The sequence below is a fragment of the Betta splendens genome, chromosome 9 (assembly GCF_900634795.4).
Source record: "Betta splendens chromosome 9, fBetSpl5.4, whole genome shotgun sequence".
Lineage (NCBI taxonomy): Eukaryota > Metazoa > Chordata > Actinopteri > Anabantiformes > Osphronemidae > Betta > Betta splendens.
The window spans coordinates 25436319-25461218 of record NC_040889.2 but is presented as its reverse complement, the minus strand read 5'-3'; the positions used below and the strand labels follow the sequence as shown (position 1 = coordinate 25461218).

The window sequence follows — 24900 nt, the reverse complement described above, 5'->3', positions numbered from 1 at the left end:
TCAGTAGAATTAAAAACAGTACACATGCCAGGCTCTACTTAAAGATAGATATATTACTTGCATGAGACAATAAAGTCTTTTAAAAGCCAATGGTAATGCATACTGTATTTTACAGTATACAAATCAGTCATGTAAAGTAAATTAAGACTGGAATCTGACCCAACAAACACTATACAATTAACCGATTCACTGAAACCATACATGCATTTTTTGACCATACTGTAGCCGATTAAATTTGCACAGAAATTCCACTCAGAGCAACACTCATTTTATGTTTTAAAGACCACAATTAAGTGTTTTAAATCAGAAATGCTTTTAGTTAGTTTTTAATTAATCCAGAGTGGGTGGATTTGGTCATTTAACCCAAATGATGAGCATCTTAGCACTATGCAGGCCTATAAGTCCCCTCACTAAAATTTTTTGTTGCCAATAGAGATTTCCCATGCTTTTTTACCCCACAATACTGACCTCATATTTGTCCATTCTTACACATGAAATAAATGTATAATAATGTATTTTCTTTAAAACAGAACAATGCAGAGAGGTGGAAGCCAACACAACAAGCAGGTGTAGAACTGATTTCACACAAATCTGCACTTAACAGCGTTTGTTCAACTCAAAAAGGCAAAATTAAAGCACAAATACCCAGCAAGCACTTTCTTATATAATTGTATTGCAAAATGAAATATATCTGGTTACAAGTTGAGAAGGTATGTTGTTCTGACTATGTTAAGAGCCCTCTTCAATTCTGAACATCATGTTCTTGTGGTGGGAGTAGAATAATGCAGCCCTCTCATGATCTTACTCAAAAGGCAGAGTGATAATTAGGATGGCAGGTTAATAAATGTTGTTTTGCTTCATCCTCTTCAAACTTTTATTCAAAGGTTATAACATGAACAATTTTGACATTAATTTCTAACCATTTAAGATTTAAGAGCGTCAATGGGTTTTATGTGGGTTTGTTTTGAGGCATTTAGGTTTTCATTCTACGGTTTTACTTCTCTTCCAAACAGGTGAGACAAGGACTGATGAATTACTACATGTCTACACCAATACAGTAACACACCAACTAAATTTAAGCAGTTGGCAATTTTAAAATCAATTTATTGTTCATGTGCTACCTCAACCTCCCTCATTAAACACCCCAATCCACCTTAACACGTGGAAATACACAATAATTAAGTAAAAGTGCAATGCTTTGGGTTGTTTACTAAGGGAAACTCACCATGTAATTCAGTATATTAATTGAAAGCTGCCAGAAACTGTTTTAGGCGTGTCAGCTTAGGGCTTTTATTAAGCTGTCATTTTGTTGTTTGGCTGCAACATCTGAGTAAATACTTCCAAGCACACACTATTTTAAGACCTCCTGTTGCAACCCTGGCATCTTTTTGACTGGCTGCATCCATAGCCTAAAGCATTTTGACAGTTGTCAACACCAGTGTGTAGAAATTTTTAAAATGAAACAAATCAATATGTCACTCACTTTCACAGTCCATTTAAGAGACGGCCATTAAGGCACGAGGCAGGTGTTGCACTGTACAACAAAAAAACTTAAATGGTATCTTATTGTGGAATGCCTTCACGAAGACTTACTCCTTTTGATTTTTTGAATAGTGAATCATTAATGGGTGACTAAATGACTAGTTGTCTTACTGCTATCACTACTCATTCTCATTAAATTACGAAACATTAAAGAAGAAACAAGACCTTAGGTAATCAGGGCTATAAATCTCAAAACAAATACTATGAATCAGACACCATCAATCATACAGTAGTCCATGAATACATTTCATTACCACAATTTTTCAAAACACGCCAAAAGTGGGAAGAAAGAAGAAATTGGAATTTCGGAAATACAGCCCAAAACAACAACAACAACATTACATGTAGATAAAAAACTATACCTAACCAAACAGTCTAATAAAAAACTACTGTAGTGGTACTGTATGAATCCAAACTACAAATGGCACTTTCTGCTGCTTCTTTGTGAAACTTAGCATTGTGTTATATTTAGCAGGAATATGTGATGTTTCATATTTACAGTATAATACAACCGTCAACTAGATAAACTTCTTTGTGCTCTAATAAAAGACTTTGTAAATTTAGTGTAAAACTGCATTGTATCTAAACTAAAGACACTTGCAGAGTTAGTGCCAGATTTCAAGACCAATAAGCAACACAAAACATTTTGCTATAAGAACATGATTCTTTCCTTTTTGAATTTGTTCTAATTACTGTAGATACAAAGTTTTAGTACCCAACTCTGAGTATGCTGGAGACTATTTTCTTGGTTTAAATGGTCTCATCTTCTGCCTGTCACACATCTTCATACGCATTAAAGTGAAAGGCTCACTATGTGGACTAGAGTGTCTAGGGAATTCTAACTCACAGAGGATTTGGTCAGCAGAAATAAGTAATGAAAGCTCAGATTATGATGACTGCTGTAAAATAACTAACTGAACTCTCAGTGACCTGGTATCAAATACTAAAATATAGAGAAGAACTTAAAGTGTAGAATTTACACATACAGACTGTGGCATTGATACGGTAGCAAACTCTACAGTTTAACATTCTGTCACATGTGACAAATAAACAACAACAAAATGCTGACACAAAATGTTTCATCTGGACAACAGACATCTGCTTTGAAGTATGGCTGAACATTTCTCATTTTTAGTAGACCTGCTACCAATTGATTTCTGTGGGGAGTTTCCATAAAGAGAGAACTGAACCCTGCACTGCCACACTGGAAACTGACAACAGCACATGAGAGCAAAAAGAAACACACCTGCAATAGTAGGTTACAGGTGGGAACAGGCACTGGGATTCAGACAATGCGGTAAATTTTACAGTGCATTGCAGGTAATACATATGGCTTTACTTTGGAAATAATGAGGGAAGAAAAAGATGAAACAATGCTCAGCTTCGGAGCCTTCACCTTAACATGCATCACAAATTTCAAGATTCAATATTATATAATTATATTATATATATATAATACAAAGAGTATCATTAATCCCAGAGAAGAAGATGCTCTCTTCAACAAGAGAAGACAAAGTATCACAAAACAAAAAAGGATTTAGACAACACTGTCCTCTTAGCATCAACATGTCAGTGTCCCGCTCCATGCTCAGAACAGAGCCAACCCTCCTAATTAATTTGTCCAGCCTCTTAGTGTCTGCTGCTTTCATGTTGCTGTACCAGCAGAACCCAAACGACAAGATGGAACTGGCTGCTTGCTGGAAATTTTGAAAAACCTTAGAATAGAGCAGGCTCTAGGATTTCTCATGTATAGTGCTGTTAGGTTTCTTGCACAAGTAGTCTGTTAGAAATCTGTACACTGTCAAAACCTCTAATTCCAGTACTTGGACAACACTCGAGAGGGGAGAGATGAGTTTAGAAGCTCTGTATTTTCTGAACCCAGACAGCATGATTTTCACATGTAGCTGAGATGTTAGTCAGTCATTTAAAACAGCACTTAGGACATGCACAGAGGTCTCTTGATTGAACAACATACTATACAAATAATCCTGGTTATGTTATAGGTAAAATGCTATAGAATTTGTATTGTTAAATAAATTGAAAAATCAATGTTAAAGTGCTTAAAGGTGAAGACAAGTCAGGTTGCTGTAAGTGAGATTACTGATCTTCTATAGACCTGAACACACTGTTACCAAAAACAGAGGAGAATGAGGAAAAGGCTAAAGAGGAGGAAGAGTGCTTTTAGTGCCAGATAGTCCAGATGGGAAACAAGGCAATTAGCAGCAGACTAGAGGCCAGGCATGAGTTCCTAGCTTAAACAGAAGCTCCTTCGTTTTTTGCAATCCAACCCTGCCCAGGAGACACAGAGCACAGCAATGGACGGGATCCAACCGAGAACAAGGGAAAGTCACACATCAAACAAAACAGTCAAGCTTTAGACAAGAGACACAGGGGGTGGGGGTGGAGTATTTTCACCATGCAATTAATTAGGACATGGTAATAGCCTAGTGTCAGTACACCATGGTTTCAAGGTGGATGGCTGAGTTAATTTATGTGTGATTGTACAAAACGTGCTTTTTATTCATCTTTGCACTCAGGTGTTGAGGTGATTTTTGCAGCACTTGAAACTAAATACGTAATAAACAATCTTACCTTATAATATCAAAGTGCATGTTACGTTTCTACATTCATGGAATACACCCAATGACTTTCATAGCCAAAAAAAAACAACCTTAAATAATACCTTCATTATTCTTGGGTTAGTTATAAGCAACAAAAACTATAAAAACACTAATTCACAGTTGAAGGGTAGTGATGCTTCAGACTGCGTTAGACACTCACTGCTCACTTTATTGGACACACCTGTGCAATCTAAGGAAATTCAATATACTAACTTTACCATAGGCTTGGGTATCGTTACCAGAGTGGAAGTGATCAACTCCAGCATTCATGTCACAAATCAAGCAGGAGTCCACGATAAGGCTGTCATATAAACAGTGTATTACAGGGTCCTGACAGTTTTGGAATCAAAAGCCAAACAGGACAAAGCATCCGTGGTCTCTGTCATGGCCTGGAAGACTGAACTGCCAACACTTAGTCCACCCCTTCATTCCTGAGACACTGGCCAACTTACTGCAACTCAGCTGCACATATTTCAGCTCATGCTGTGTTCAGGGGCAGTACAGAGTGTACATCATCCATGTTTTATTACAGAGACCCATACTAGTTAATTTGAACAGCTTTTGGACTCTTCTGGGGGATAGAACAACACAGCCCATTTTAATTACTCAATCAGGCAAGTGATTTGCTTAATTATGAATTCTGAGTTTGGGGAGTTACTTAATTGTTATGACAGAACAGGTTATCACTAGTGCCTTTCAAATTTTATGAGAGGAGGTATGACACAGGACGATTACAACAAAACCTGGGCACTGTTGAAAAGATAAAACATTTTTTACTCAAAGCTCAAAACAAAGTAGCCTAATGAGTCACTTTGCTTATGCCCTAAAGATGCATTTGAGCTAATATATGACAACAAAACAATATTGAAAAGGGACAGGACGGTACAATAGGACAGAAGAGATGACATCAAAAGTATGGCCAATTGGAGTACAGTTCTAAGAGAGTACAGCCATAACCTAAACAGGTGACAGGCTACATGCGTCATTAAATGATTGTTAATACAGATAGTAATTGTCCCAGACTGTCAGAGTTGTTTTTCTGAAAGCTTTTAAAGCACCACTTCATAAAAAAAGGGTAGTAAGACAAAACGCCTCTGTGTCCATAGAGAGCATTTTGTATGGATCAAAATATTTACCGTTTGAGGTTCCAGGCCTCAGCAGTGTTCTAGGACAATGATTGTGTGGGTGGCCGAGCTCAGGATGTGTAGTGACATTTAGATTTTTTTTCACCACAGGGGAATAAATGAGTACAAGATAAATGACCATGACAGCATCCAGGAGATAGAAGAAAAGAGGAAAAAAAATAAGTGAGTGGGGGATAAAGAGCAAAACAGAAAAATACTGACTCCTGCTGTGTCACAGAGAGATGAATAGAGGGATGAAGGTCTTCATCTACCCAGTAGAGGAAAAGAGGACAGCCAGCAAGAGCAGCAAGGTTCCCCGTCGATTAAAAAAATAGAAGGGGTCCTTTCCATCACACTAGGTCTTTGGCCAACACAAGCAAGGTCTAAACTCTGTAGAGCAACACACAGAGGGAAACTGTGAAGTCTAACACATAAAAATCTAAAACTCAACTGGACAGCATAAAATCTTTTGATACACAGTGATAATATATCAAATATCTACTGCAAGATAATTTAAACTGCCCCTATATTGAATTGAAAAAACGTATAAAAACGAATACTACAGTAGCTCCAGATAACACAGCGCTCAAAAACAAAATTTGCTCCTCAAATCCATAAACCTCTGACATACAGCCTGACAGGTTTACAGATATGTTAATTGCAGGTAAGAAAAGTGAGAGAAATAAGTGTCTGTGTCATTTATCTTCCTTTCAGATACAACATAAAACTGGCAGAAAAGCTCATGGGGAGGATGCGACAAGTGAGAGATAAAGATTAATGCCAAAGAGTGGTAGAAACAAACACGGAATGAAGAAAGAGACGTTTGCACTTTAAATAATCAGATACATCGCAAGATCTGAGGTGAACACTGTTTACTGAAAACGGAAGAATGGGATGACATGAGACAGGAGAGGTAGGTTAAAGTGAAATAGGCAAAGGAGGAAGACACAGTTTAGCTGACATTACTGATTGCTCTGCAGGATTAAGATGAGTGATTTGATGAAAAGATGAAAGAGGAGGAGGAGCTGAGGCACAGAGGAACGAAAAAAACGCTATGTTGGAGAGCGAGAGAATAATATGACAGGCAGGAAGACAGAATCGGGGGTAATAAGAATTCAAGTAGACAGCTGATGGACAGCTGAATGTCAGGTTGGCGGTCGTTTTTGTAAACAGCAACACTGCATGTTCACATCTCATCACATTGCTACGGCTAGGGAGACAAAACAAGCAAGCAATGGGGAGGGAGATGAAAGACCAGTGTAGAGTCTCCCTGACTCAATCAAAAACAGAGCACGAATGAGTAAGCCAGTCACTTTTGAGTTCACACAGATTACAAAATGTTACAGATTAGAAACTGCAGAAGCTCAAGGGCAAGCAGAGCAGAGTGTAAATGAGTTTGGGACACAATAAGAGGCATGTGTCAATATCGTATTCTCCTAACATCGTGAACAGATAAACCAATGAGGCCCACTGACAGAAAAAAGGGAGCCTCGTTACATGAAGACTAATAACATAATAGTGGACTGATTTAACAGTCCGAACACATTCAGGGAACACCATCGCCCAATAGGTAATTGCATCTAGGGGTAATGCACACACACTAAACAATGACCCCTCTTTCTGTGAAATAATCTAGAAAGACACTAGTTACAGAAATCACTAAAGTCAAAGTTGATGAACTGTTAAACAGCCATCTCTTTAGACATCAGCCATCGATCAGCTTTCTGTGAAGGTTCTTTCACAGGCTTGAAAATTGAAGTATAAAAACAGATCAAGGCTATATTTGTCCTGGAATGTATTAGCTGGAGGTCATGAAGCAGCAGCTTGCTGGGTTCACCCTTTTCCTTCTTACTGCCAAGCACTGCGCCAGAGGGGAAGAAATCTGTGGGAGTGACCTTTGGTGAAGCAAAGCACTTCACTCCCTGTCGGAGTGTTTAAAGTTTTTATGCTAAGGTCAAGTGTATAAGACCCACATCAGCTGGGTCCCACAGCTGGAGCATTTGATTAAGCACTACAAAATATGCTGCACACACTTAGAAAGGGTCCCAAAAGAATAAAGTATGGTTGTTACCAAAAACCCTTTTTCTCTTACCTCACCCTGATTTCTTCAGCCGGTTATCTTTTTTGTCTTAACAGGTTCAGGCCTCTCAAAATTACTTCTACACTGTACTCTCCCTGAACACCTGCAAGGGTATTGGCTATATGAGGTTTCCAAAACTCTGAAAGTGGAGCCTGAAAGCTTTACAAATCAACACAGGATCATACTGCAATTGCTCAGACTCTAGGCTTACTTTTATTGGAAATTTAAGGCTAATGACTGCCAACAATTTTGTTACTGAATTGAAAAAAAATGACAACTTTACTGTACATTCAATTTTTCTGTAAAAATCAAAGTGTCAACGGGGGATACAGCACCTTTAAGTGCCACAAAGCAATTCATTCCCTGTTACTTGTACCTGAATCAAAAAGCACATTGTGACACTGTTCAGAGCATCAAGATGGACTCAACGAGAGAGGAGAGGGTGAACAATGAAAACTGGAGTGCAAAAATGAGAACATTCTGAAATAGGGGAGAAAAGACAAGGGGAAGATGAAGGACTGAATTCTCCTCTTATAAAGGATAGTCCTCTGAAACGACTGTGACATTTCAAAAGGCCAGACTTCCTGAAAGGCACTGACTCTTCCTCCATTAGAGCAGAGAACGCCATGATTACACATATCAATAACATCTGATGACAGGACAGACGCTCCGCTTTATATAATACTACGTACTGAATATGTTTATGTGGGTGTTAAAAAAAAGGTCTAATGGAAAATAAAAACAGCAACAACAACACATACACACAGCTGGTCTCTAAGCCAATCTACACTTCCACATTTAAAGACTAGTGGAACATTGAACTTTTTTTGTTATCTTTTCTATTATCCACTGCTGCTATAGAGTATGGGCGCTACAGGTAAAACCAAACATAATGTTTGTCATTAAACTTTATTAAATATGGCAACAGTAACTGACTGCCAACACTGTCACATGGTTGAGATGTAATAGTAGTGGCCTAATGGAAAACATGCTGCTGCCACACAGTCTTTAATTACTGGCAAAGTCCTCTGACAGGCCCTTATGTGACCTAGATAATTTTCTACAGCAGGCACACACATGGATGTTCACCGAAAGCTACACTACACTAAAATACTTGGCTGACAGATGAAATCAATATAATTAGCCTACATGAGAGAGGCTCTGTGACAAGACAATCTGTTTTAATGATAGAAAAATCTATCAAGCTCTCTCTATACCTCTCGGTCCTCAATCATGTGCTCATTCTTTTCCTTCTTTCAAGTCTAATTTATGATTCAAAGGAAACCATTAGCTTAGAGCCACACAGAGAACTGGCACTGTCAGGGAGATTCCCTATGTGCAGAGCTGTGCACAGGCATCAGAGTACACAGCAGGTGCAGCAGGCAACACACAGGCCTAAGTGACTGCTAAAGTTATAGTATGTCATCAGGATGCTGTGCCACAAAGTTACTCATAAACACACACATTTACTCTGAACACTGACTATGCATGACAGGTCTTCAGTAAACGTCAGGGTAACCACCCAAGCCACCATTGTTATTAACATCATGACAATGGCATTTATGTATCTGCAAGTCCTAATAGCCAGGGTTCCTTTTAAGAAGTTCGACACAGACACTGAGTTTGGCAAAATCACATTGACTGCAATTATAGACAACTACTTGAATTTCTCACAGCATGATTTCAATTCAGATTCAATTATCATTTAATTAGAGGCAGGAAACATGCCAAAACAATATTAAAACAAGAATAATGTCAGAATATTTATATGATCATGACATATTTTATGTCTGATCTTTTACAGTCCTACACTATTAACCTTGTTACAGTATGTTGCAGTGGCTGTGATCCTTAATCATACTCAGTTAGCAGGTCAAAGAAGATTACATTTCTACTGCAGCAGACTGTTCCAAGTCAAATGACTGCAAATGTGATGAAGAGGCTTGTTACGTACTGCACCTTTGCACTGCTTTGCTTCATATGTGAGTAAATGAGACATGAGTGAACACATTTCCCAGCTCTCATAAGCAGGATAAGGGAACACCTTTCATTAGAAAGGAAGAAAACCTTCGGGAATTTCAGATACCTTACAAAAACCTTGTCTTTTTTTTCTAGGTTTACGCTCACAATGCGCCACACTGCTTGCCTCATGATTTTCTTTCAAGCAGCAACTGAGAAAGTTTTGTGGATTGAGTGAATCAGTGTAGAGGTGCTGCAGTCAGGGACAAGGCTAAGTATGACATTGGTATTCTGCAGAGACAGAATGACATGTTATCTATACAATCACAAGGCTAAAGCCTCTCCAAGGGTTGGAAATGGATTACAGGACCAGTTCTATTACATTTCTGACACTCATTTGTAGAGACAAGATTTATCTGAAGTTACTGGCCCCCATTAAACTGCATGCCTTTTATTACATACACCATTCCTTAAATAAATGAATGTGATAGAATCAACAGATAAGCAAAGATATTTCTATATTTAAAAAGATAAACATTACCAGGAGGAGGAGGAGGCAGTGAAACTGTGGGGATGGGCATAGAAAGTCATGTAGGAACTACAAGGACTTGAATTAAATATAATTAATTGACTAAAAACTGAGGAAAACTTAAAACAGTGTTGTAACCATTGTTCAAACAAAGACGTCACAGTGAAGTTAGGCATGGTAATCCTTCAACAGAGAATGCTGATATTTCCACACACATTAATAACTTAGATTAAAATTACAGCTTGCAAGTAATTCAGATTTAAAGTCAAACTTCCCATATTGTATGAGTAGAAAAAAAAGTCAAAAACCATATTACTTCATTCAATAATCAATCTATGCCAATATAAAGTAACCCAAAAACAATTTATGATCATATCATGGTTTTACAGTAGACTAACTGCAGTAGGTTCTAAATTGATTCCACAACATTGGGATAAATCCCTGTGGTTATTTAATTTAACAAAAATACAGTAATTTTTCACTTCATGCCAAAACCTTACCTGATGTTGCCGACTATCCAGCCCTCTGGCCAAACAGAAGCTTGTTCCTCCTTCAATAGTAAGACACTGACAACAACCTGGAAGTTTTTCTGGCCAAGAGGCAGTTCTTAAAATAACTAGTTTAAAATAAGGCATTGACTCCCAATAGCAGAACTTGCTATAGTTTACTTATCAAAAACGACTGGGTCTCATGGTTAGTTACGGTTTCCTGTTTGGTAGTTTTCCATAAGATGGCCATCTTTGGTTTTGTTTTTCTAGCTGTATTCTTTTTATGGGTAGCCACAGAGTTAAACAAACATTCCTCCAAAAAGTAATATTTCAAAAATACAGGCCCATTTCTACATTTCTTCCATTTTAAAATCATGATGTACTCTACTGTATGAAACAAATCGTTATTGTGGCTCTATAAAGGCAAAACAAATGACGTACCCATTTTCCCCATCACCAAAGGGGAAAAAATATTGCTTGTTTTAACGAAATGATTACATGCAATAGGAAAAGTAAGAATGCCTTGTCCACAAGGATTCATGTAGCAGTTTATTTCATATAATAAGCTATAACCAATTTAGTCTTTGACAGTCCTGTAATAAAATAACTGCAACACAATAAACTGCAAAAAGTGAAGGCGCCCCACTTTGTGAAGCAATTGTAAGGTATATTCATGTGGCTGGGATAAATCACAGTACTACTTCATTGTACTGTATAATGTAATGCAAACAGCAGCACAAACTACAGCCTGAAAATACCCACACAGTTGAATAGACATGTCAACTCCGCCAAGAATAACTCTCAACAGATTTCTTTCATTGTACCTCATAATCTTGCATTAAGTTTATCTCTGCCTTAGGACTTTATATTGTCACCGTTCTCTAAAGTACGCACCCCTCATTTTAAACCCCTAAGCTGCCAACCTCCACCTCATCATAATTATTTTTCCTCTTATCCACCCACCCCATGCCTCCTCTGCCTGTGCCTTGCTTCTCCCTCACCAAGGTATAAGGCTACTTAACGCCATCTTAACTTCAGTGATAAACAACAGACGTGTCATTCCTCTATCAACACCCTTCCATCCCTGCTTTGAGGGCCTTGAAATTCCTCAGTCATCCTGTGAACTGATTTACTCTCAGTCTGTCCTGGCTTATTTTTTAATTTCCTCTCACCACTAAATCTATAGCATCTATATCAGCTTCTCTCCAATTTCTGCAAGTCGATCTGAGAAATAATTGCATTTATTTCTCCCAGCCTAACCCTATATTTCAAAGTTGTACAAACAAGAAGAAAATCTCTTGAAATTACAGTTAAATTACACTTCTTCGACTGAGAATGTATATTTAATAGCTTTTTAAGTATCAATCTGATGAAAATCTAATAAAAAAGAAAATTACGCAACCGACAGCACATCCTGTGCATATTATGAATTATTAGGCGCGTCAAACTATTTTATAATAACTAATAAAAACAGAAAAATTGCAAAATAAACTGCTACTTTGGCTGCCCATCCTGCTAAAAGCTTTCTCCACTAGATGTTAAAAAGTTGAAATCTGGGATTAGAAATGCCAAAAACAATCATCAATTTATCATTTGAAAGAAAGGGATTTTAGCCTGCAGTCTTTATCTCAAAAGAATCAAATTAAGTAAAACTTCTGGTATTACATTTCTGAGTCAATTTAATCACCGCAGTACAAGGAAAAAAGACAGGAGGAAAGAAAAGACAACAAAAAGGAATTGGAAAACCTATATCTTGAAGGATTTTCTTCAGTGAGCACATAGCTTTTCTGCCTCTTCAGCACACTTTGAATGAGAAACTGCATCACAATCCTGTCTAAGGCCTCGCTGTGGTTATCACTCTCACTGATTCTAAAGCTCAAGTGATTTTTTTCACTTTTAAAGCTGCTACTCAAGTGACATGTTTCTGCGTGTGTCAACTGTAAGCCATTGTTATGATTTGGGTTTTAATGTTAAACCTAGTGCTGAAAAACTTGGGGAAAAAAGTGTCACTGTTTTCACTCACCAGTCAATTTGATATACAGTGAATCACTATATAAATCAAATCACTACCTGAGTTTACTGCTAAGGGATACCCACCCTAAGAGAAGGGAATATTAATTGTGTGCTCATTTTTACTAACCCTAATCAACTGCTTTATCCTCTCCTTTCCACAATCTACATTTACTTAAAATCAATTGCATATTACTGTAAGTACTGGGTGTCACAATACTGCAGCCAAGAAAATTTTACAATTTGTCTGGTACTGTAGTTAAGCTCTAGGATCACATTTCTGTAAAGACTGTTGTGTGTCTGTTACCATGACAGGAAGGAAACAATAGGGGTTATATCGGCAATTGTGTGAAGCTACAGTATATTTCTACCTGTTTTCATCATACACATAAGCAGCTACACTAGACGTCCAGCTTTTTCCATTCGAAAGCACATTAAACTTTCCGTAACTGACGGATTTGTCAAAAGGGTTGCTACTTGTCAGGTGTCAAAATGTATTTCACAGGTCATAAATGTGCTAAAACATGGGCCAAAAGAAAACTAACAGTTGCAACATTATGTACAATATGATGCTTGAAGAACAAGATTATGTGACTTGATGATATAGCTGAAAAACAAAACACCACTGTAACTGAGTTTGTTTTAAACTTAAAAACTCAAAAATCTTTGTTACTCCAGCAGGTTGCTTGGATTTAATTGACATAAAGTAAGGTAAATATATTATTCATTAGAACTGGCTGACTGGAGGTACCGTACGGCCTTCAAATTCATCCCCAATAAGAACAACTGCACACTTTCTTCATCTCTCTAGCACCATCATTGGGTATTGTGAAAAATGAGACTCAAATAGATTGATACTGTAGTTCAAGATTCAGATCCTGCATTTGAAGCACGGTAAGAATCATCAGCAAGACGATTCAGATTAGCTGGATCACATTTGAGTCTCAGAACAAAGTAACCATATTGTAGCTTGAGGCACCTAGCTTGACTTCAGCACAGACATATTGTATTCCTTCAGCTGAATAAGAGTGAAACAATCTTATCGTAGGGTATTGTAGTTTCAAAGTTTTGTCTGTTATTTTAAAGCATGCCTCCAAAGTCCTGTAAGTCAATGTATACAATATGTACAGACAGTGTATGGATATTTTGTCTTGTGCTGCTCCGTGTGCCCTCAGCTTAGCTCTGAGCAGGGATGGGCAAACATTACATTGTAGATTTCATGGTTGTGGTTGTTATGATTGTGTTATTATATATATATATATATATATATATATATATATATATATATATATATATATATATATATATATACAGACTCGTGACAAGTGACAAGTTTAGTGGCACTTAGGTGCACACTTGGGTGTCTAGGCAGGAAATGATTTTTGAAATTACGAACTGTGGGAATTAATGCAGTAGGAAATATTGGATTTTACTTGATGCAGAAATACCCAATGAGTCAGAACTACGTCACTCACATTATTTGATTTTGTTGTAATGGTACCTTGTGAATCAGCAAAAGCTCATATTGGTTATAAACGGAATATTGCATTTGCTATAAAAGCATGACAGAAGAGTCATTATTGTATGTGACAATTAGAAAGTAACATTAAACAGTAAGTGACTATTCTTGATAAAGTATATAAATTAGGGCAACATTACAGGGAACACGATCCAATATAAGCAATCCAATATAGCAGCTTGGCAGTATTGGATGATAAAAAAAATATATAAAATGTACACAATAGTATTAGCCCATATTATTGTGTCCAAACTGTGACTACGTAATGCCAACACGCATGTTCATTCTCATTTTGAGTAGTACAGTACAACTACTGCAAAGAAATGCTGAGGGGCACAATTATTGCATGGATGAACAAAGATAAGCCATTATAACCATTTAGTAGCCTTGTTTGATGAATTTTGTTACTGTTGTGTTTCCACATCTAAATACTGTAAGACTCGTAACCTACCGGCAATGACTTCAGAAGAAATGGACTGTCCTATGCATCCATCTACCAATTTAATACTGCTTCTGTTCAACTGCTTATCCAGACCTTGTTATCTTGAAAAAAGCAGGAAGACTTAGCCTATATCCCTTTGCAGTTTCGCTGTGGTACCTAACACATGTAATGTAACATTCCATTGTTTCCCCTTTATTTTAAAAAATATTTGGGAGTCAGTGGGGTATATTTGAGTGAAGTGGGATGCAATCCAAGCTGAGCATTGAGCAGGGGAGCAGCTGTTTTAGCAAATAGCGCAGCACCCCACTCCTATTGTTCATTTTATTGGCATTAAGATTAAATACATTCACAAAGCTATTATTGTCTATGTTTGGGAAACTACTGTATGGGAGGCTATGCTCCCTAATGAAGACAGGTTACTCCCAAAAGTCCAAGTGGCATTAGATACAGTCTGGCTTGGTAGGTGAGAAAATCATGCTGTCAGCTCTTTAACAACTATTATTACAAATACTGTACAAACTGTAGCAGGTACTGTAGTACGGTTAATTGGGTTTGCATCCTTTAATTGAAGAACGTTGTTCAGGAGTGGTAAGTACAACCAATGCTAAGTACAATGCTGTAAGTACAACCTCAAACATACAACAGTAGAAAAAATGCATTGACTATATCAATTGCAATATCTTTTCTTCATTATATTGTGAACACCTGATCATAATCACAGCCAGTGAGATCAATGATGCATCTGGACATTCTGCCAGACAGTGACTATTCTCACCATCTGCCCTCTACTACTCTAAGGAACATCTTCAGATATCTATTCTCCTATACCTGGCTCACAGCTACTGATAATACAGTTGACACGTGTGACAAATGGCTGTAATGGAACCAATTTGTTTAACTTCACAAGTATGTGCACAGTGTGATTTATAGTTGTGTTTTGCAGCTGATCAGAACTGAAACTATTTGACATTTTAACTGCTGCAAACTTTAACATTATTTGAAAATAACTGCAATGCAAAAACTGACCATTGTGGTCAGTTTGTCCCAGTTTAGATTTTTTTTCTAACTTTGAAGCAGATTCCAATCTTAAATTTGTAATATCCGCTAAGTTATGAGGCTAAATCTTTTACAATTTCATATAGTATTTTTTTAAATAAACATTTAGTTAAATTAGTCCAACTTCCAAACAAGCAGACACAGCTGTAAAACTTGTTTTTCACAATGTGAGCAGCTGTTGCATTGCACTGGTGATTTGACTATATTGACTTGTATACTGCTCTACTAATTAAAGCAATACAATTGGAATATTGAGAGACATCTGCCATATTGTTTTCATGTGTTAACAGCATGTGGGTGTGCCCCAAGTCAAATTGCTGACACTGATTACAGATTTGAAATACATACAAATAATATTGCTTCTTGTTCTGCACTATATCTTCAACTCAGAAGACACTTCCTGATTGTATCCTAAAACTACTACAATGGAAATATTTTGCACTAGTGAATTAGCATTTCATCTTACATTAGCACGATTACGAAAAAAAAAAATACCAATAATTATATTAAACCTTTACTAAGCATCTATGGCATTAAACATGACCCTTGAAACAATTCCATTACTGTACAAATATCCACATGGTCATGCAAAGTTGAGAGCCCCATACAGCAGCTGATTAATGTTATGGGAGTAAAGCAAAAAAAAAAAAATTACAAAATTCAGGCATGAATCTAGCTATTGGACATGTCCCATCCTGCCTGTGTGTCTTTGGGCTGTGTATGTGCAACATAGACACCATCTCTTTTGCAAGTAGCCTGTTCATGTCCATGTCGGTATATACAATTTGGCAAAATTGATTCCCAATAACAGCACAGATACAAATATATTTGCAATCAGCGTAAGCAATGATAGCTTTAGTCTTTGGTGCATTCCGAAACAGTACAGCTCCTCAACAGGCAAGCACAGTGTTTTGAATGCATTTTAATCAGGAAAAATGGCCTGTGGTATGTCTTTAAGACACACTTTGGTACATGGTCTTACTATTTATGTCTATCGAGGTCTGCTGCCTCCATGCATCCTTATCAGTCCTCTTTTTAGAATAGTGATTTGCCATCATTTACCATGACCTACTCTCGCATTATCATTTAAACTACTATGGCACACTGAGGTTCAAAATCGATTCTATTCTGCTTCTCACTTCCTGCCATCCATCTGAATTTCACAAACAATAGTCACGTGATTGAAAACAATCTAAAAAATAAAAAATAAAAGCAAAGCAAATTACACAGAGTTTTGGGAACCCTGTAAATGAACAACCAACCCATGGGAATCCTTTTTAATTACATGAAAACAATGATGAATTTACTTCCCTAAACACCGAATCAGATAAACTATTCTAATAGCAGGCCTGCTCTCCGAGATCAAGCCAAACAATTTATCAGAGATATGCATAAACATCCGAGCAAATGCACTCCAGATCCCAAGTGGCCAGTGTAGTGATAGAAAGGGGAAGGTTGAGATGACTTCCACAAAGACAGAAACACTGAGTGTGTGATAGAACAGAAACGGTAACAAACTGGTAAGTGGAAAAGAGTGGTGTTAGGAAAGAATAGAGAAATTGAAAATACAAGATAGGATGACAGACATAGCAAAAACATCACTGGAGTGTTAATTTGGTAGAGGTATAAACCCACTCACGCCCTATTAAAAAGCAGACGTCTGTAGGGATATTGAAACAAATAAACACTCCACAAACCCCTCCACATCATGCAAATGTGATGGCACTGCAGGATGTACAATGTGAAGTGGCAAAAACAATGCACAAACAAAGCACCAAAAGGATTCAGATAGACAGAGGCCACCAGTGTAGAAGTGAATTTACGTCAGCACTTTTTTGGCCCTATAAAATGAACCGAGCAGATTTTCTTCTGGTCTGTTATTCAACAAAGAGGGTCATAAAACATTTTGCAATAAGTTATCTATTATAACTCATCATTTTATTTTTCATTATTAAATGAAGAAATATTTAATATTCAGAAGAAGGTAGTACATTGTGCAGTTATAAGGTGTGGAGGCAAAAGAACAATTGTTCAGCCACTTTCTGAACACGACATTTTCCAATCCTGCAACCACTTGTACCACAAGGTGGAAATCTGGAAACAAATCAAAAATGTCTGCCCAAATGTGATGTCATGAGAAAATATCTTTCTAATGTGACCTGTGGACCTTCAGGACAACCAGGTACAGTACCGAGGGTGGAAAGCAGCTCAGATATTGCACTTAATTACAACATTATTGTGAATGTACTATGAACGCTTCCACATTATGACACTAAGAACTGCATATGTGTGTTACACAATGTAAATGCAAATAACCATAAAAGTAGGACTGGAGTTTGCTGCTGGCAATGTTAAATGTTTCTAAATTTTAACAACCATTTTTATTGTTTTATTATTTATTTTTTGTTATTATTACTCTTGCACATGACTAAAAACGAAGCCCTTCCACCAGAGACACAGGTTTAGATGAATAGTTGTTTACAAGTTTTGCCAGACACAGGAGTGGATCATGGCACATGGTGGAAGTTGTGGTAGATAAAGAGACATTTATAGATACATTTGCACCCACAAGATCATAGCTGCCCACCCAATGTCTCCTGGCAAGCTAAAGTGTGACACGATGGGAGAATACCAGCTTTGTTTGAGAGAATATGCTTGAGGTGATTAAAAAAAAGGCACAACAGTGAAATAAGAGGAACCGACAGTCTCCCTCAAGCTCGTTCATGTGGTTCTGCACCCAGTGACACCTCAGGAAAAAGGAGAAAGACCAATGGAGGGGGGGGGGGGGGGGGGGGGGGGGTATTGGGGGGGTTGTCAGTTGACAGTGGTGGACAAACAGGATTAGGTACAATCAGCTCTTTGAGTTAGCATTCACTTAGAAACCACAGATAGGGAAAAAGCATAATTCTGAAAACTGACCAATATTAAAATAGTCTAAACTACCCACAAGTTACAGTCCAAAGGTTTATCCAATAAATACAACTACGGTATCATTATAATCTTGAATAACCATGACTCTCAATCATGTGAGACATTTTTGCCCTCTTTTCTCTAATTTGGCATTCCCCAGACACTGATATTATCTCTACCAAGCTAATAACACTGTAGAAAATCCACCTTTTTGGCTACAAAAACAAAACGGTAAATTTAATATAGTGCATGTCTGATGACAACAGCTCCCATCAAGTTAAACAACAGTACATCATACACTGAATCATAAGCATTGAAGAAATTAATAAGTTTTGAAAACAGTAGTTACAGCTATAGGAAAGAAATACACATCTACACACATGGACTAATGACATGATTCCCTTGAGAGCACTCATGTAGAGAGACACAGATGCAATCAGTGCCCACCAGATACCATGAATCACTGCTTCATGTCCCTTGACAAGGCACTCACAAGCCACAGCACTTCAAAGAACCACATGCAAATCAAATAGACTATATCCCTGTTGGTTAAAAAAAAATAGGGCTGTATTCTGTCCAAGGTTTGTAGTGCAGTTATATTTAGAAAAGTAGTGGAAGGAAGGAGAGAGGGCATCCTGCATGTACAGTACTAAAAAGTTCATCAGAGTTCAGAATATGAATTTTCTTTAATTTTTTTTTACATGAAAAGCTTAATTTATAGTATGTATCTTTCTCCACACACACACACACACACACACACACACACACACACACACACACACACAATTCTTAACTATCAATAACCTATAATCAAATATATCAGCTGTAATACTTTTTGCTTTTCAGTAATAAAATTTAAAAAAGCATTTTGATGCACTGCATGGTATTCCGTTAATATATTCTCTTCAAACATACAGTAGTGAAGCCAGTATTAGCAAAGTATTTTCCATAAACAGCTATGGACAACTATGGCACTGAGGAGAACCCCAAGAGAAAAGAAGCTAAAGCACACACTTGGGCTTGCACACACACACACACACGCACAAACACGCACACACGAGTATGAGAAGTATGAGGAGAAAAACACAGAGGGCGCATTCTGTAATTTCCTATTTGCCGCCTGCAACAAAAAGACCGATGTTTGTCCTACCTTATTCTGAACCAGCAGCAGTGTTTATGGCGTGTGAACTTCAGTGTTGCCTTAAAAGAAACAGAAGACATGTCAGGAGCCTGGCCTTCAGGATCACCTTTGTGAACAATTTAGCAACATTAATTAATTTTTTCGCCTAAATAAACTCCAGACATTCCTCCTCACGCTGACACCTGAACAGTATTAAAACCACCTGATGGCTTTGTGGCCAAATGATATAAGTGTCTTTATATTTTTTGTGCAAGGGTCAGCAACGAACAATGGGTCCAGCTTTTTTATTTCTGAGAAACCCTGACATCAACTCATGTTTGCTCTGTAGCTTGTATGGCTTCTAAGTCCACCAACGCTGTACGGAGGAGCAAATCAGCTTGTTAAGATTCTGTGTAGTTTGACGCTTTGTTTGTTCAGTGTTTTAGTTTTAGATATTTTCTATTTTGTTGAGCTGTAGCCTACAAAGTCTACAGTTAAGTTTTTATCAACAACACAGATCAAAGATTGGGGTTGGTTGTTAAAAATTAATTCATCTTCATTTTTAAGCTATATTTCACACAAAAAAGGCATAATAGCAGGGAATAAAAACTAACATTTCTTCAACTTTAAAGAGTACATAGCATTGTAAAATAGTGAAGGCACTACCAGACTGGTGGATTTCACTTTTTCACAAGTGTACCATATGTTGCATCTGTCAAAAATAGACTTTCTTTAGCAGAGCAAAGAGTCGTTTCTGGGACACAATGCAGCACACCCGGTCGAATTACAAGCATTGACTAGAGTGGCAGTGATCAGCTCTGGCAACGGCATCTGATGAAGAACAGCAGCAAGGATCACTTCGGAACGAAAAGCTACGAGAAAAAAAGAGTTCAAAGCCTGAAAGTGTGGCATCTTCAGCATGATTAGCTATTCACAGCCAAAGAAAAGTCAGGGGTAACAGGGAATACCTTTGTCCAAAGACAAGTGAGAGGGCAGAGGCATAAGACGTAAGGGGAGGGAGAGAGAACCATTGATGGCAGAGACCAAAGTCAATTTTTATACACCACCAGCAAACCAGCACATATGTGCATTCATGTTTCACTGACAAAGTTGATGCATTTAACTGGAAATGGTTAAATAAAACTGGAAACTGCAACAGCTCATAGTACAGCACAGGTTGCTCTTCTCTGCTCTCTACCAGAGGGTGAAATGACATGATGCCTCTGACCCTGTCACGGCTTGGAAACATTATATTAGACTTCAGTCATGCTCTCTATTTCTTTCACTTTCACCCTGCGCTTTCTTTGTCTAACCTCCACCCACACGCCAATAGGTTTGCTGGATATATTGTATATATTTATTGTTTATTTCATAGCGACAGATACCCCACATAAACTGTTTTTTGCTCTGCTGCTTTCGGTTTGTTTAATAGCCTATGACCTTTTTAAAATCTATTCAAATCTACCAACTACTGTACAGTAGGTACTGTAGTGTAAATGGTGCAGCTGGAACATTAGCATTAACAAACAATAAAAGCAAAGGCAAGGACATTTATACTGATTAATAAATATAGTGTAAGTGAATGTGTTTATATGGTTTAAAAGATAACATTATAAACAATTCTGATTATTTAATACAGTATTATGCATTACCCCACCTACAATACACCTGTACTGTACCTATAAACCATAAGCTGCTGATCATAGGATTATACTTTTATCTTCATTTTTTATTAAAATGTGGGTAAAGGAGTACTAAATTAGGATTCTGAGGTTTATACACCAGTAGAAAAAAAAACATCTGAATGCAAAGAATTAAATGTATCTGCAAGTTTATAACAGTAGGTTCGTCAGGGTTAAAAATAACAACACACCTGTTCTCTTACTAAACTGGAAATTAGCTTGTACTTATAAAAATTATTATTAATAAAAAGTAAATTCCATATTTTTATAAAACCTCACACTCAGAACTTAGAAACACCATACACTTTAAGGCTGAGCCTCAAGGTATTTGCAACTCTCTGTTACAGATTTCATCAGTGCCGCATCTAATCTTAATTGTTTAATATCTAACAACAGGAGTTGCATTTTCAGCTATCATTGAGTTTTCTACCCAGGCTGCATGGGGTGTTGATGCGAATTTTAATTTAATGTAAAGTAGGCTGGGGAATGTTCCGCCAATTACAACCACCTGCTGTGATTCAGAACTGGCTGAAATACTGTTCAGGGCGATAAGCGCAGTGTACAAGAACGCTCCTATACTACAGCTTTCCTAACTAGCGTTGTTTAGTCAAATATTCTGCTTGAACAAAGCTTAAGATGATCATTTACAACTCTTGTATACCTACTGTTCTACCTTAGCAAACTCATTTTACTAGATCCCAGAGAGTATATGTATCTGTGTTCCTCCAATACAGTTTCATCAAATATACAATTTGGTGCAGCTCTGCAAATTGATTTAAGGTTTAATAGAGGAAGTCTCATTATTTATAATATTGCAAAGGATACATTTAAATACAGATAGATTAAAAACAATACAGATGACAGATTTCTTAATATGAGCTTTTAATTTCTTAATCATTTCATCATCGGTTCTAACATTATAAAATGATCACTTCACTCCCCCTTGCTTTTGGTGTAAAATTAATAATAATATCATTGTACAATGTGTGGCAGGAATGCTTTTCTCTTTATTGGTAACAGTAAAGGTTTAACAGACAACAGCAATTGTCTATTAAAACAGAAATACATTTAAATAGGCATGAAGAATTTGGGGGAAGGGGGAAAATTCTCATCATTTTGGCTTTTAGTAGTACTAACTCTTACTCTTAGTGCAGCACATAAATAAGAGTTTGATACCAGTATTTCTCTTATCTTGATATATACAGACATACTGGTACTTGAATCATAAAAAAAATTAAAATTAGGAAGTTACCATGTTTCTGTGTGTAATAAAGTTATATCCCATTCATTAGCATGTCTGAATTCCTTCTGCTGAGTAGTTGCTTTTTCAAATTGGTTCTGCTGACTCCCTTAGTTTGCATCATAATAAAAAAAAATCTCAAAAACAAAAGAACAGTAATACAAAACAAAAGACTGCTGGCTACATGACAACAATACTGTATTCCCTTCATGGGTCTACAATCTGGACAGTAAGGAAGAGGCTGATTGGCATGTGCAGGCATACTGCCAACATGCACACCAAGACAGAGAGCCCAAAAATGAAAAAGGAGCAAAAAATGTTTGTGTGACAGGAAAGCTCCCATAAAATCTGAAGGTACTGAACTGTAAGGTTTTCAAAGATTATGTCTGTGAGATGAGGCACATCCACTCCCATATGCTTCACAAAAATATAAATCAGCCACATTGATAATTAATCCACATTAAAATTACAGCAGCAGACATTTTAATCAATAGTTAAATCTTGTTTAATAATATCTTTCAATTTTGTCTGCACTTTCATCATTGTGCACTGTTATCACAGTGTGATCTCACCACAACATTTACACCACAATAATTTAGGTCCTCTGTCAAGGTTTCAGGTAATTAAGACATTTTAACCAAAATCACTTTGTACAAAATGGTACAGAGCTGATACAATTACCGTAACCACTGTGTGAATGCATTAAATCACTCCAACAAATTAATCAGAACGAGTCAAAGAATACTAAGATCTTAAAACACACAGCAAAGGCCAGACAGCTGAAGAATGAAGAACAGTTTAGACTGTCATCTGACAACTATGTGATAGAATCATCACAATGCCTTATTTAGCACAGCAAGACATGATGATTAATTAATTAATAAATGATTGCTAGATTAAACACCAAGTTTACGTTTCCCTACAGTATTTATCAGCAAGACATGTTATTACTGTATGTCTGTGTGCCTTAACACTGTCTTGCCAGACTACAGAGCAGACTGAGCTATATTTATATATTTATACCCAAAGCAGTTATCAGCTTCTTTCTCATTCACCCACAGACACTAAATACTATTTTACTTTGATTCGTCGTCTAAATATGTTACAATAGTGTTTTCACCTTTGCGTAAAATACTAACAACTCACAAATGTGGACAATGATTTGCTTTCAGAAAAAAGATGTTAACATTACCCGCCATTAGCCATAGCAATTTATTTAGCAATTAATTATCTAACGTTAATCATCAAACTAGGCTGGTAAAATATAAAGTTAACAACAGGCGGTAATGATCAGTTTAAATTTAGCTACGTATTTGTTTCCTAGCTAATTAGCAACTTAACACCTGCTACATTTCGAGTTGACGTAGTACATTAAGCTAACTGTACTTGCTAGCTGATTAACATGGCTAATATAACGCATAACTTGAGTTTCGCTTCCTCATTATGTCACCTGCGCTAACTTCACCTGCGCTGTACCAACCTGTTCGCCAACAAGCTGCGTTTCATGCAAGAATGAACATTTCAGCAGCTTTTTTTCTTTCTCTGACAGCGTTTCATAACAACATCATTTTATAACACTTACCGCATTCCTCTATCGCGGACGGAAGGATAACGTTGTACGCGTTTTGATCCGCTCCTCAACTCCTAATCAAAGACGGTGGCCGGAAGTGACGCAACACGATCCACTAGCCTAGACACGTGGAGTAACGCAAGATTAGCGCTAGCCTAGCATGTAAATCCGTTTTTAATGACCATTTGCGTCAGGTAGTCAGATAGAAATTCGGTGTTTAAACTCATTGTAGAAAGAGGCCGCCCTTTTGTTTACGCTTCTGTAACTCTCCATGAGATCAGGGCTGAAACAAATAAGAGCAGGTCATCAAACCATGGCAGATAAACTGCAGCCTGTGTGAAGAAGAGGCTAATGCTAGAACAGGGCCAGGCAGGAGAAAACATCCACAGACCCTTAACTGATCAAAGAGACTCTGAGACACAGCAAACCCTTCATACCTGTTCCAGAACGTGAACTGCCTTTCATAAATGCAGTGGACTGTAAACTGAACGCCTGGTTGTGTCTGCAGCACTCTAGTGTAGTAGTGATGCAGTTCAAACAGATGGGAAATGAAGAGCTGCACACACTTGATTGTGCAAACAACTTCAAGTAGTCTCTTGGTGTATTTCACATCTTTTCCCCCCGTTTAATGAGAAGACACTTATTACAAGATGTTTTTTCTCCATTATAGGTTCATGATGGTTTTGACCAGGCATTAGGAGGACTTAATGGCCATCTAAGACCATTTTACTGGTCAGGTAAAGGTATACTAAAATAAAAATAAAACCACTTAAACATGAACCCAAATGAAAATCAACACACAACACAGGGGAATTTGTTCCAGATGTTTCTCTGCTGTGTCAATTCATTTTCAGGGCACAACAAACCTGTTGACACATTTAGCAGATGCAAAGCAACATCTGTGTGACTCAAGGTTTTGCCTCTGGCCCCTTGATTTTTTTGTTTAATCTTCACCAAGTTTGGAGGAGAACATTTGGCCCCTTAGCCCCCAATGCTCAAATGTGTTTC

General features: G+C 37.3%; 1 protein-coding gene across 1 annotated transcript in view; it reads right to left on the bottom strand.

Annotated features, from left to right (window-relative positions):
* gpat2 (glycerol-3-phosphate acyltransferase 2, mitochondrial) overlaps window positions 1-24297 on the bottom strand; it is a 64555-nt gene extending 40258 nt beyond the window's left edge. Inside the window, exons 1-2 of the mRNA XM_029160907.3 lie at window positions 23905-24297; window positions 19431-19480 (exon numbers count right to left, since the gene is read on the bottom strand). The gene's annotated coding sequence lies outside the window, so the exon portion shown is untranslated. The remainder of the gene's footprint in view (window positions 1-19430; window positions 19481-23904) is intronic.
* Between the last annotated feature and the right edge of the window lie 603 nt (window positions 24298-24900).